Source organism: Tachyglossus aculeatus, unplaced genomic scaffold (genome assembly GCF_015852505.1).
Source record: "Tachyglossus aculeatus isolate mTacAcu1 unplaced genomic scaffold, mTacAcu1.pri scaffold_96_arrow_ctg1, whole genome shotgun sequence".
NCBI lineage: Eukaryota > Metazoa > Chordata > Mammalia > Monotremata > Tachyglossidae > Tachyglossus > Tachyglossus aculeatus.
This window is the reverse complement of record NW_024045099.1, coordinates 43,901-57,138: the sequence shown is the minus strand read 5'-3', so window position 1 is coordinate 57,138 and position 13,238 is coordinate 43,901. Positions and strand designations below refer to the sequence as shown.

General features: G+C 41.1%; 1 pseudogene; it reads left to right on the top strand.

Moving 5' to 3' along the window:
- Positions 1-1,397: 1,397 nt before the first annotated feature.
- LOC119924310 lies at positions 1,398-13,031 on the top strand (annotated as a pseudogene).
- The last annotated feature ends 207 nt before the right edge of the window (positions 13,032-13,238 follow it).

Sequence of the window (13,238 nt, the reverse complement as noted above, 5' to 3'; positions counted from 1 at the left end):
TTTTATAACATGAGCATTCTCTCTTGATCTCTCAGTTCTCATGCTTTAGTTCATGGACTTTTCCTGTGCAGGTCCCTGGTCATTTTTGTATATAAAAAAGCCATATTGCAAAGACTTAGGTTCAAATTGGCTGACTCTCCTTGGAAAGTTGAGAATGGAGTGTAAATTTTGGTCTTCATTTAAATCACAATCTTAATTCTAAAATAACATGAGACAGACCAGACTCATTTTTTAACCTGCCACATCTCTTTTGGCAGATTTCAAAGTCTGTTTAAAAAATATCTGAATGAACACTTTCATGTGATTCCTTGGTCCTAATGAGGTGGTCCTTAAAGGAATCCCATGACTGATCGGCTTTGTTAGAGACAGGAAATCAGATTATTAAAATTCTGAACACTCCTCATTTAACAGATATTTCTAGAGGCATATATTTATTGTTGGTCACCATGGGCCAGTGAGAAGATCGTAGGACTGCGAGTGGAAGATCTGGGTTTTAGTCCCAGCTCTGCATTAGACTGCTGGACTTCTGGGTGACCCTGGGAGAGCCACTCAATCTCTTAATAACAATATTGATAATAAGGCAGGAAATGTGTCTACCAGTTCAGTGATATTATACTCTCCCAAGTGCTTAGTACAGTGCTCTGCATACAGTAAACATTCAATAAGTGTTTGAATGAATGAATAAATATGATTTATTGCTTGATTTCTAATAGCTAGGGTATGTATTAGGCACTTACTCTGTTTTATGCTCAGATGAAGAATAATTATTATTTTTATCATGATATTTGTTAAAGCCATACTATTGCCAAGCACTCCACTAAGCACTGGGGTAGACAAGAAATAATCAGTCCAGGCACAGTCCCTATACCATCTGGGGCTCTCTGGCTAGGTAGGAGAGAGGTAGGATTTAATCCCCATTTTACAGATGAAGAAACTGAGGCACGGAGATATTAAATGATTTGGTCAAGGTTACACAGCAGGCAGGTGGCAAAGCTGGAATTAGAACCCAAGTCTCATGACTCCCAGGTCAATGTTCTTTCCATTAGGCTGGGCTTCTTCTTGTGTGCCTCAGTTCTCTCAGTTGTAAAAAGGGGATAAAATTTTCCCTCTCCCTACATCTTGGATTGTGAGCACTATATGGGTGAAAGACTGTTTCCTGCAGTTCTTAACACAATGCCTGGCACATGGTGAGCACTTAATGAATAAAAAAATATTTTTAGCATCTCACTAGAAATGAAAGGGATGTATATTCAGCAAAGATATGAAATTTCTCATACACATTGAAACAATATTGCAAGTCAAATTCCATGATATGTGCAATGAACTGCAATTTTCTAAATGGTATTTACAGTGTTTCATTTTGCAAACATTTCAGATAAATACTTTTTATTGCCAGGATGGAAAATAGGAACAACGTCACAGAATTTGTTCTCTTAGGACTGTCCAGTGACAGAAATTTGCAGATATTCTGCTCTGGGCTGTTTCTCTCCTGTTATGTTGCAATCATGTTAGGGAATCTCCTCATCTTCATCACTGTCAGGGGCAGTTCCCTTATCAAGCAGCCCATGTGCTTCTTTCTCTGCCATTTATCACCCATGGATGTCTGCTACACTTCCATGGTTATTCCCAATCTGGTCCGAGATTTGCTATCTGAGAAGAAAACCATCTCCTTCGGTGACTGCATGATGCAACTCTTTACGATGCACTCATTTGGTGGAGTTGAGGTCTTCATCCTTGTGGGGATGGCCTATGATTACTATATTACCATCTGTCAACCCTTGCAATGTATGGTCATCATGGACAAGCAGCGTTGTGCCACAGTGGTTTCAGTGTGCTGGGATGGAGGATTTCCATACTAAACACTTGGGAGAATATATGAGAAGTACGTTTATATGTGGTCCCTGCCTTGCAAGTAGCTAATGAACACAATCTGACACACTCAACAGAAAATCAACATCTTCAAATTCAAAATGTCAAGGTGACAATCAATCAATGGTATTTACTGAGCCCTTACTGTGTGCAGAGTACTGTACTAAGCATTTAGGAGACTACAATACAATAGCCTTGGTAAATATGATCTCTGCCTGCCCACAAGGAGGTTACAGTCTATGGGAAGAAGTTAAAAATTCTAAGACATGAACAGTAGATGATCTGGCAGTGAAATCCTGCCTTGATCAATCAATCAATACTCAGCAATATTTATTGAGCATGCACTATCAGAGACATCTCAGTACTGCAACCAAAAATATGCTGCTTCTTTTCCACATTTTAGGTTTGGGGCAGGCTAGAGCTCTGTGACTGATTGCCACTCTTGAGCTGGGCAGAGTTTGCCCTTTTTTATGCTGGAGCAAAAAGTTACCCTGGTCTCCTCCTTCGCGGATCCCAGAAATGTGGAAGATTCATTCATTTATTCATTCAATCGTATTTATTGAATGCTTACTGTGTGCACAACACTGTACCAACACTTGGAAAGTAGAATTCAGCAATAAAGAGAGAAAATCCTTGTCCACACCGGGAGAGATTTGATCCATGATTACTCACTGCACCTTGATCACATCTATCTTTTTTATGGCATTTATTAAGCGCTTACTATGTGCAAAACACTGTTCTAAGTGTTGTTCTAAGCGCTGGGGATAGTCTTTTAGACTTTGAGCCCACTATTGGGTAGGGACTGTCTCTATATATTGCCAACTTGTACTTCCCAAGCGCTTAGTACAGTGCTCTGCACACAGTAAGTGCTAAATAAATGCGATTGATTGATTGGGGAGGTTGCAAGGTGATCAGGTTGTCCCACGGGGGCTCACAGTCTTAATCCCCATTTTACAGATGAGGTAGCTGAGGCACAGAGAAGTTAAGTGACTTGCCCAAAGTCACATAGCTGACATTTGGCAGAGCCAGGATTTGAACCTGTGACCTCTGACTCCAAAGCCCGGGCTCTTTTCACTGAGCCACGCTGCTTCTCTCAATCATCAATTATTATTATCAATCATAATTCTAATCTCAGGAGGATTAATTCTCTGGAGAAGACACTAATGCTAGGAAAAGTCCAGGGAAAATGTGGAAGAGGCAGACCAGCAGCTAGATGGATGGAAACCATAACAACGATAATGGAAGAACCGTTATAAAGGTTGTGGATTATGGCAGAGAACAGGACATTCTTTGAAAGCATATTTATAAAGTCGCTACGAATCGGAAATGACTCAATGGCACAATAATAATAATCTTATTTTTGTGAAGAACTAATCCTAGCTCTGCCACCTGGCTGCTCTGAGAGCTTGGACAAGTCACTTAACTTCTCTGTGCATCAGTTACCTCACCTGTAAAATGGAGATTAAGACTAGTAGCCCCATGTAGGTTATGGACTTTATCCAACCTGATTATGTTATATGTACCCTAGCACTTAGTGCAGTGCCTGGCACATAGTAAGTGCTTATCAAATACTATTGAAAATTGAAAAAAAAAACAATAAAAAACCTAACTATGGCTGTACTAGGTTCTTTGAGGTTCCATGGAATGACCGCCCTTCTTTATATCCATACTAATGCTTAGTGTTGGGCCTTTTAACATCCCTAACTTTTCCCTTCACATTGCCAACTTTCCCTCTCGTTCTTGAATTTATTCTACCCCAGCTTGAACCTGTTGGAGCTTTCTGGCCCAGCTTCCTGTGGAAATGAATTCCTTGTGCTTGTGTCCACTGTGTGAACAAGGTTACTCTGGTTAGGGGAGGTAATTGTTTTTCCCATCATTACCACACCCTGGTTACCCTTCTTGAAAATGAACAACAAGAAGTAGCATGGCCTAGTGGATAGAGTATGGGCCTGGGAGTCAGAGGACCTGAGCTCTGTAGGGATTCACAGTGTCTGCTATGTGATCTTTGACAAGTCATTTTACTTCTCTGTGCCTCAGTTACCACATCTGTAAAATGGAAATTATAACTGTGAGCCATGGATGGTGTCCAAAATGATCAACTTGTATCTACCGCAGCACTTAGTACAGTAGGACATCGTAAATGCTAAACAAATACCACAAAAAAACAAACAGAGAAAACCCACAAACAAATGGAAACCAAATTGTCTCTTCTCCTCTCTGTGCCCCAGGATCCAGAACTCTTCAAGACTGGCAAAGTGCTTTGAGCTGTGAAAGAAAGACATTCCTGTAAATTCTTTTTATAATGAACCATGAGCCAATTGCATTTGAACACTGCAGATATTAAGCTGGAGTCTCTGTTTTCATTCATTCATTCATTCAATCGTAAGGAATGTGTCTGTTTGTTGTTATATTGTTCTCCACCAAGCACTCATTACAGTGCTTTGCACACAGTAAGTGCTCAGTAAATATGATTGAATGCATTTATTGGGTATTAAGCTCTGTGCTAAGCTCTTGGGAGAGTACAACATAAAAATAAACGGTCACATTCCCTGCCCACTACGAGTTTACAGTCTAGAGGGACTAGACTTCTGCACCAGGAACACCCTCATCTCACGGTCTCTGTAAGCTCTGCTTCTAGACTGGAAGCTCACTGTGGGCAGGGAACAAGTCAACCACCAACTCTGTTATATTGTACTCTTCCGAGTCCTTAGTACAGTGCTCTGCACCAAGTGCTCAATAAATACCACTGATAGATTGCTTGGTTGTTCCCTCCGGAGGACAGAGAACTTTCGAGGGAAAAAAATGCTCAGATTAGAGTTCATTGCCTTCAATCAAGAGCTCTAACCAGCCCTGCAACCTGGCATCTGTTGGAATGTGGCCCAATGGTTCAATGCAGAAAATCCAGGAGGGTCTTCTTTTGCCTTTTTAATACTTACTATGTGCAAAACACTGCTCTAAGCACTAATGTACATACATGTTAATCGGTGGAACACAGTCCCTATGTCACATTCTAAGTAAGAGGGAGAACAGATACTGAATCCCAATTTTACAGTTGAGAAAACTGAGACACAAAGACATTAAGTGCTTGCCCAAAATTACCCAACAAGCAATTGGCAAAGCAGTGGTTAGAATCCAGGTCCTCTGGATCCCAGTACGTGGTCTTTCCATTAGGCCTCGCTGCTTTCACAACACCCCACTGTCACAGTCCTCCACTGAAAACAAAATCAGAGATCAAGGCCACTGATAGGATAATACGAATGCATTTTTTATAATTTTTTTAAATTGTCATGATTCAACACCATCAGTATTTATGGAGACACCTTCTGTGTGCAGACCACTGACCCTGAATAACATTTCTCAGAGGTTTTCTAGGACATCGATTCACTAAAGAGCATGGGCTTGGGAGTCATAGGTCATGGGTTCTAATCCCACCTCTGCCACTTGTCACCTGTGTGATTTTGGGCAAGTCACTTAACTTCTCTGTGCCTCAGTTACCTCATGTGTAAAATGGGGATCACGACTGTGAGCCCCATGTGGGACAACCTAATAACCTTGCATCTATCCCAGCACTTAAAACAGTGCTTGACACATAGTAACCATTTAACAATAATGACACATCGTAAGTGTTTATTCATAATGAGTGCTTACTCAGAATAAATCCAGGGAGTCAGGGTGTCCTAACTTTCATGATGAGGAGGGGAACACCAGACCAAAATAATACCCTAGAGTTGGCTTTAAAGCACCTTCAGGGCTTTTCACAGGACGAGTAGAGATTAACTCCACCCTTGGAACTTCAGGGCCCAGTTCTAAAGAGATCTGAGCTAGGTTGCAAGATGGGCCTCACTGCTGTACTTGAAGGTATGGGCAGTGGTAGATCAGGGGACTTCTGGGGTCACAAAATGATAATTGCAATAACTGTGGTAATTCTTAAGCTTTTACTATGTACCAAGCACTATTCTAAGCACTGGGGTCCCAATTCAAAGTCTGTGCTGTTTCCTGTAGGGCATACTAAGTCTCGCTCCCTCTTCAGGATTGAAGTCATGGAAAATTAAAGGCTTTTCTTCAAACCATGAGATAAATGAGCAGACTAGACACGTGGACATGTTTTAAGAGGTACGTTCTGGCTTCTTTCACCATCACCCTGTATGCACAACTCTATTTATACTGAAAGAATTTCAGGTAGTTAATGGAGTATTGGATTTGGAGTTCAGAAAACAGGCTTCTTTAACTGTTTGACCAATGTAATTACTTTAGGCAAATTACCCAATAACTTTCTGCCTCAATTTCTCCATCTGTAAAATGAAGATTAAAACTAACCTCTCTGTCTCTCCTTTCCCCTCTGGTCACACTGTTTCCAATTGCTCTGATTTTGGGCCTTCCCACCTTCCTCTCACCCAAACCTCCAAACACCCTAGTGTCCCCACCCCCAGTTCTGTAGACTATTCTCAGTTACTTTGGAAGGAAGGGTATGTGTCAACCTACTCTGTTACAATGTACACTTTCAAGCGTTTAATACAATAAGCACCCAGGATATTCAATAAGTATGATTTTATTGATTCTACATCACTGTCCTTTAGAAAATATGGTCACCAAAAATGACAAACTGATGGTACTTCATGTATGTGAGAAGTCTGTGTTATCCAATCAGTCAATCAATCAACAGTATTTATTGAGCATTTACTATGTGCAGAGCACTGTCCTAAGTGCTTGGTAAAGTACAATATAACAGAATTAGCAGACACGTTCCCCATCCATAGAAAGCTTACAGTTTAGAGCTTACAGTACTGCTGGGGCTATTATACTTTTGTATCATTAGTATGCTTGTGAGGAACTCACTCTCATTTCTGGAAGTCAGGTGGTGTGCAAATGGACTTGGTCAATAGAACATCAAGTGTGGGGCACATTCAGGGCACATTTACCATGACCAGGTGAGAATCTGGAATTTGGCTTCTGCGGGCTTCTGGATTCTGTACATAACCTACTGCAAATGTACTGTACATTTAGTAGAAAAACTCCCTGAGCCTAGTCGTAGAGAGAAGCTGAGAAGAAAAGTAAAGCAATTCATCTGATGTAACATTTGAGCTCTGTTCCTGGCCAGGGAGAAATGGAAATGAAATCTGGTTCTTGGCTTGTGACACTTTGGAGAGAATCTGTTTAAAATGCCTCTGGAGAATCATTTCCCAGCTCACTGTAAGGCCCATAAATCATCCTGTTCTGCTCAATCCTTTTCAACACAGCATTTCCTGCATTTCTTTCATATTTATAGAGAGATTAACTGAATGTGTTTCTTTTTCATGCTAGCAGTGACAGATTTATTTCTTGTGTTCTTCTGAGCTGTAGACGAAAAGATGGCTTAGCTCTTGAGAATCCAGCAGAACAAAGAAATTCTCAGTAAATCTGGGAATCGTGTCGGATTCATCAGAGAGAAGAGAGGTGTAACTTGAGTCTAGGGGTGTGTGTGATCCAAACTTTGTAAATTAAGATGGTTGGAACCAGGCACGACTGAACAATTTTATTGTCGGGCTGGTTGGAGTTGTTTTACCCCACTGGATGCTAGAAATCTACTGGATCCATAAAATATATTGGATCCATAAATCACCATCCATACACTTTTCAGCCTTTCAGCAACTACAGACTGAATCTTTTCAGGTTAGTCCCTGTTACAATTGGGCTGCAGAGAAAGGGGAGTGGAAGTAAGGATTGCAAAACTTTAGGCCACTGTAGAGGTGGTCATCAGCTAGTCTAAAAGGGGAAATCAGGCTGGGAAATATGAACACACCTAGGCAGTAACAACTGTCCCATTTTTGTTTGTCCCCACTGCAGTGTGGTGTTGAGTATGCTATTGATTCTCCATTACCTCAGTTTCCCCTATTATTAGTCTCTACACAGCCAACGCTTGAGTGTCCTCTGCTAAATATTTGGATTGATGGTATTCTAAAAGGGAATATGAGCCTAAATGTGTGTGTGTGCGTGCGCGCACACACACACACACACACACACACACACACACACACACCCTGTCGTTCTATGGCTGGGTTACACAAATGATAGTCTTTTCTCACCCTGTTCCTTCTCCCTTCTCTTCTTCCTCTTTTGCTTCTAGTGGCCTCTCCCCTCTTTTTATATTTTACATTTTACATTTTCCTGCCTTTGAAAACACATTCTGATTTCTGGGCAGGATTTTATTTTTTGGTCATTCGACTCCCTTTCATGTGTGTCTGTTTGGATTCCAGCATTTTTTCATTCTTCTCAAATACTTGGAAAATTCATTCAATCAATCATATTTACTGAGTGCTTATTGTGTGCAGAGCTCTGTACTAAGCACATGGAAAGTACAATAGAGCAATAAAGAGAGACAATTCCTGCCCACAACCGGCTTCTTCCATAGTTCTTCCACAAAGTCAAGGGGACTTTTTGCAAGTATTTTTACTTTGTGTTCAGGTATATCTGACTAACCCTTTTCCTCTGCTTCTCTCTTTTTTCAAGTAATTTTCCTTTCTTCTCAACTTGTTTCTCCCATGTTTTCACAGTATTTTGTACTTTCACTTGTCTTTCCTGTTTTTTCACATACCCATCTTTCTCCTCCATATATTTCCCTCCTTCTGCTTTCACTCTAGTTTTTGCTCTTATAACCCTAGACCTTCTATTTATCCATTTTTCTAGTTGCTCTCTTTCCCCATACCTGGTCTCCTGGGATCTTACTCTCTGATTCCTTTCCAACACCAGCAGCAGCGTGGGCAGTCGAACTGAAAAAAAAGCAGCGTTTTTTAAAATAGTACTTGTTAAGTACTTATTATGCGTCAAGCATCATACTAAGTGCTGGGCTAAGTAATCAAGTTGGGCACAGTCCCTGTCCCGGATGGGACTCTAAGTAGGAGGGAGTAGGATTTAACCCCCATTTTACAGTTGAGGTAACATAAATTAAGTGACTTGACAAAGGTCACGTGTCATGGGGAATTAAAACCCACGTCCGTTCACTCCCAGGCATGAGCTCCTTCCACTAAACCACACTGCTTCCCAGCATTTTGGATACTGTCAGTTACTCTCCTTTTCCTGGTATTTATTCATTTCTCAAATTCTCCACTTTCATCCATTCCCTTACTCTCAGCATTTATTCTGACCTTTTACCTCTTTCCCTCTTTCCTCAGTTCTGATACTTCACCTCACTTTGTTTGGATTCACTAGTACTCCTCTATTATCAGCTATTTCCCTCCCGACTCTTGATTGTTATTATGGTATTTGTTAATAATAATGATGGTATTTGTTAAGTGCTATGTGCCAAGCACTGTTCTAAGCCCTGGACGTGCTTGCTATTCATTCATTCAATCATATTTATTGAGCGCTTACAATACACAAAGCACTGTACTATATTCATTCGATAATTCGTTCAATCACATTTATTCATTCATATGTATTGAGCACTTACTGTGTGCAGAGCACTGTACTAAGTTCTTGGAAAGTACAACTTGGCAACAGAGACAATTCCCTACCCAACAATGGGCTCACAGTCTAGAAGGGAGAGATAGACAACAAAAGAATAATATCAATTACATCAAAATAGATAATATTATTGAGTGCTTACTGTGTGCAGAGCACCGTACTAAGCTCTTGGAAAGTACATTTTTGCAACAGAGACAATCCTTTCCCAACAACGGGGTGGGGTAGGGGGAGAGACAGACAGCAAGACAAAACAAGTAGACAGGCATCAATAGCATCAACATAGATAAATGGAATTGTAGATATTTGGGAGAGTTCAATATAACAATAAATAAATACATTCTCATCCCACAGTGAGCTTCCATATGTCAAGCACTATTCTACGTGATGGGGTAGATACTGAATCGTCATGTCAAACATAGTCCCTCTACCCCATAGGAGTCCAGTTTTGGTAGGAGGGTGAAAAGACATTGAATTCCCATTTTAAAGATGAAGAAACTGAGGCACAGAGTAGTTAAGTGACTTGCCCAAGGCCATAGAGCAGAAAGGTGACAGAGCCAGAATTTGAACCGTGGTCAACTGAGTTCCAGGACTGTGCTCCTCATTAGAAGACATTTTTTTCTCAGTTGAGGTGCATTGTGTTCTCAATTCTTTCACAGTGGTTAACTCCCCCTTGTTCTTTGGGGTGATCTGGGGAGGTTTCAGTTTGGAGTAAGTTGTACTGTGCTCTCCTCCAATCATTTTTGGTTTGTAACTGGGGGGTAAGCTTAGCAGTGGCTGGGTATCTTTTTCTATATCTAGTTTTTATAGGTGGGTGTTGTATGTGAAAAATATTTTATAATTTCTCTGTATAGCACCTGAGTTTGATTCCTCCCAGTAACATCATCCAATGTGGAAACTGCGACATCCAACCCCTGAGAAACACTTTAAAGAATTCTAGTAGATTAAAATATTTATTAAGTGCTTATTGTGTGCAGAGCACTGGACTGAGGGCAGGGAAAGAATACACTAGTGGAAATTAGACATGGTGCCTGTCTCTCATGGGCCTTACAGAGCCCAGGCTTGGAAGTCAGAGATTGTGGGTTCTAATAACGGCTCTGCCACTTGTCAGCTGTGTCACCTTGGGCAAGTCACTTAATTCTTCTGTGCCTCAGTTACCTCATCTGTAAAATCGGGGTGAAGACTGTGAACCCCACGTGGGACAACCTGATTACCTTGTATCTACCCCAGTGCTTAGAATAGTGTTTGGCACATGGTAAGCGCTTAACAAATGCCATTATTATTATTATTATTATTATTATTATTATTATTATTATTATTATCATTATTATTATTATTATTGTTAACAGTTTAAATGGGGAGAAGGGATTGGAGACAGAAACACCAGGAGTGAAGATACATTAAAACACAACATAAAAGGATGAATAAAATAATCTCCAAGTCTTAGAGGCGATGGAGGAAGCAGCTTTTATCCCTGGCCCGGTGTATATGGAATATGCCGGGAGTCGGGACCTGGATGGTGGGAGGGAAAGGAGCAGTTACCCTAGAAGCTTTTCTCCGTGGCAATGGAGGAATGGGGTGTGAGCAGGGGAAGCTTTTATCCCTATCCTGGTGTGTGGAGATAATGCTGAGAGCAAGGACCCTCGGTGGAGGGAGGGAAGGTGGCGGTTACCATGTGCTTTTCTCATTGGTGATGGAGGATTCTGAGAGAATATGGGAGTCGCTTTTAACCTGGTGCACAGATCAGACTCGGAGGAGGGACCCACGGGGGAGGGAGGGTAGGTGGTAGTTACCACAGTGCTTTTCTCGAAGAAGATGAAAGAAACCTGAATTGAAATAGCAATGGAAGAAATCAAGTGCACTCAGCAAAATCAAAATTAGGAAACTTCTACTATCTTCTGTCAGTTGTAAAAACTCTGACAAGTCGAAGGATGAGCACCCCTCTCTGTCTTTCTGCCTCTCTCTCTACATATTAATTCTATGTATCTAAATTTCTAAATTTCAAGATGGCCCCAATGGAAAATACCGTAATAATCAAGGTTTAATAAGACTTTGGTTGAAAACAGAGCTTATACAATTCTGATCAACTACACTGATCACCTCTCTCAGAGAGATAATCTTTCCAAATACACTACCTGGGAAAGGGGAGGCACAATTATGAACATTTACCTGGATGGAGATGTTCAAAATAAATTAAACCTTTTCTCAAGGCAACTCTGGACCCACAGTTCTTCAATCTTATCACTATTGTTCAGGTTTCCCCCAACAACTCTAATGAATATGGATTTTGGGAAGGGTAGAGACAACTCTTGAGGGAAACAGAATCTGGAGTATGTATTTCAGAGCCCGTCAACTCTTTTTACTGATCAACTAAATTAATGTTTAGAGAGGCTGGGCTCTTGGATCAATACAGTTAAATCCCAATAAACCATGTTTTTAAATCATTTCAGGCACAGAGCACTTGATGTCTTTTCACCACCTGAAAAAACTGAATAGGCAATAAGAGAAACATCACAGAATTCATTCTCTTGGGACTTGTACAAGATCAGAATGTTCAGATATTTTGCTTTGTGCTCTTTTCGTTCTGTTATATTATACGCTTAATGGGAAATCTTCTCGTTCTCATCACCGTTAGATGCAGCCATCTTATCAACCAACATATCATCATCATCATGATGGTATTTGTTAAGTGCTTACTGCAAAGCACTGTTCTAAGCTCTGGGGGATACAAGGTGATCAGGTTGTCCTGCGTGGGACTAACAATCTTAATCCCCACTTTACAGATGAGGTAAATGAGGCACAGAGAAGTTAAGTGACTTGCCCTAAGTCGCACAACTGACAAATGGCAGAGTCGGGATTAGAACATATGTATTATTTCCTGGCACACTTGTCTTCTATAGACGTGTGCTATACTTCTACCGTAACCCACATACTGATCCAGGACAAAAGTCATTACCTTCGACAATGGCACATTGCAACTCTTAAGCACGCCCTTCTTTACATGCATCGAGGTCTTCATTCATTTATTCAATTGTATTTATTGAGTGCTTACTGTGTGCAGAACATTGAACTAACTGCTTGGGAAGTACAAGTTGGCAACATATAGAGACGGTCCTTACCCAACAATAGGCTCAATGGCCTTTGACTGATATGTGGCCATCTGCAGACCTCTACACTATGTGGTCATCATGAGTAGGAAGAAATGCAAACTCCTGATCTTGGTTTCCTGGGTGGGTGGGTCCGTCCACATATTTCCCTGATAGTTCGTCATTTTCCTGTTGCCCTTATGTGGTCTTAATGAAGTTGACCACTATTTCTGTGATATTTCTCCCTTGCTGAAAATCGCCTGTGTGGATACCTACCTTGTGGGCATCCTGGTCGTGGCAAATTCGGGGATGGTGCCCTTGGTCACTTTCATCATCTTGTTGGTTTCATATGTCATCCTATTGTTTTCCCCAAAAACCCATTCAGTGGAAGAACAATGCAAAGCCTTCTCCACCTGTGGGTCTCACATCACAGTGGTCGTCTTATTTTTCATGCCTTCCATCTTCACTTACCTGCGGCCCCCCTCCAGCTACTCTGAGGATAAGGTGTTTTTCCCCTTTTACACCATCATCCCGCCAATGTTCAATCTTTTAATTTACTCACTGAGAAACACAGAGATTAAAAATGCCATGAGAAAGGTCTGGTGTAGAAAGGTGTCTTCAGAAGGGAAACTTAATTAGCGACATTAATTCAATGGGAGTCCACTCCGAGGAAGGGAAAGCGATTTCTGACTGAACCTAATTCACCAGATGAATCACCCCTTCAACGTCCAGCATGACAATACTGACAATACTCAGTGGAAACAAGGTCCCCAGACTCCCGTGCATTCCATATATGAATGAATTGCTGTTTATTGATCCTTAATGGGAAGTGAAAGTGGATTTGCC